General features: G+C 35.8%; 1 non-coding gene across 1 annotated transcript; it reads left to right on the top strand.

The window, feature by feature from the left end:
* Nucleotides 1–1,041: 1,041 nt before the first annotated feature.
* Nucleotides 1,042–1,113, top strand: TRNAH-GUG (transfer RNA histidin (anticodon GUG)). Its single transcript has one exon. It is a non-coding gene; the product is annotated as a tRNA-His (tRNA).
* Nucleotides 1,114–1,995: the final 882 nt, after the last annotated feature.

The following is a 1,995-nucleotide window of genomic DNA, read 5'->3' as shown; positions in this document are numbered from 1 at the left end:
CATTTCTAGGAAAAACGGGAATTTGGATTTGGTTTTTCTGAGCTATTTCCCTCTCTTCAACTTTGGTACAAAACACACACACACACACACACACACACACACACACACACACACACACACACACACACACACACACACACACACACACACACACACACACACACACACACACACACACACACACACACACACACACACACAGTTATATCTTACTCAAAAGGAAAATACATTACATTTGATTATTTGTTAGTACTTTTGTTTAGGCTCTTGACAATTTAAGCTCTTGGTAATGGAAACATTTTAAGAAAACAGTTGTCGTCTAAAATTGCATGTTTACCTCTGTATTTAATAATAATAATAATAATAATAATAATAATAATAATAATAATAATAATAATAAAGTTCGATTTGTTTAATGTCAAAAGATGGATACCATGGTACGTTTCTATGGGGACAATAGATTCTTGCTTCTGCTCTCATCGTGAACGAAATGAACAAGTCAATGCTATACGAGACCTATTCCAGAAATATTCTTTCAATAGAATTCTATTAAAATAAACGATTGGAGACAGTGTAAAAATCAATGAACAAGCAATTACAGCATCGATAAATTATACTGGTTATTGCTCTGCACATTCATGTATTCTTTAAAGTCTATTACAAAAACAAACATGATTTTTTTCTAACTTCGAAAAACCTATGAGAAATTTTCTGATCGAGAATATTTTTACGCAATCGTCCTTCTCCCAGTTGTCAGAACTGATCTTAAACTATAACGTTCATTTACAAAAAAATAATTTCGTTATTTACTGGACAATCCCTTGTTGAATATGAGAGATGAAAATCATAGTACTGGATTGTGCCGGTAGATGGCGATATACCTTTGATATTACAATAGGAACTGCTTTAGTAGTTTAACGGATGAACCGCATTAAGAAAAAATGCTAAATAAAAACTAACCCGACTGCCTATGTAAGAAATCCTGAATCAATCGCAAATAGAGTGTAAATTTAGGAAATTATAGAATGCTAATAAACAACAGCCGTGATCGTCTAGTGGTTAGGACATTGCGTTGTGGCCGCAATAACCCAGGTTCAAATCCTGGTCACGGCAAATTTTTTTTTTTTTTTTTTTTTTTACGTTTCTCTTAAAAGGCATGCAACCGAATAAGAACATAAATATTTTACAAATAAACACAGCAATAAACATAACATCGAATAAGGCAGGAAACTAATAAAAATCCTACCATCTCAAAAAGAAAAAATACACGAAACGCGATACTTAACTTCCATACTACCGGCCTCGTTGGCCGAGTGGTTAGCGTATCCCACCACCAGCCAAAAGGCTGCGGGTTCGAATTCCGCCGTGGGCATGGATGTTTGTGATTGTCTGTGAATATACTAGTGGTGGTGAAAGGTAGATGGAGTTGGTGTAGTTGCGGTTCATTGTAGTTAGTGGATTGAGTGGTGGAGACGGAGAGTTGTAGAGTAAGAGCCGTCCCTCGATGAGTCTCTGGACTCCCTGGAGGTGTCACGTAATAATAATAATAATAATATTTTTCTGAACTGGAATAAGACAAGCCTGCTACAGCATTTTAATTCCGTCAGTAGCTCTAACAACAAATTAAACGAAATTCTCTAGAACATAGCCTGAAAATGAATGCTTGGTTCTTTCAACAAACAAAAATTTCAGAACCAGCACATTGTCAATGGCTAAGTGACATGAACTCAAGCTTCACTTGCGAAATGAAGAGAAGCTCGTGGCTATTTTAAATGCATTTAGGCAAATCCTCGGAGTTTCTCAAAGGGAAAAAAAAATATAGAAATTCGCCAACCTGTTACAAATGATACTAAAGAGTTATAGTCCCTTGATAACAGAGCCTGGAAAGGCAACGGCGAAAAAGAAAGACGACGTTTTTCTTTCCTTACAAATATTTTTCGATAATCTTCCAATGTTAACATCGAATTCAACTTCGTCTCCCTTGGAGCCAGTCAA

The sequence above is a fragment of the Typopeltis vanoorti genome, chromosome 8 (genome assembly GCF_054136105.1).
Source record: "Typopeltis vanoorti isolate ZY-2024b chromosome 8, IOZ_Tvanoo_1.0, whole genome shotgun sequence".
Lineage (NCBI taxonomy): Eukaryota > Metazoa > Arthropoda > Arachnida > Uropygi > Thelyphonidae > Typopeltis > Typopeltis vanoorti.
This window is presented reverse-complemented; position numbering and strand designations above follow the sequence as displayed.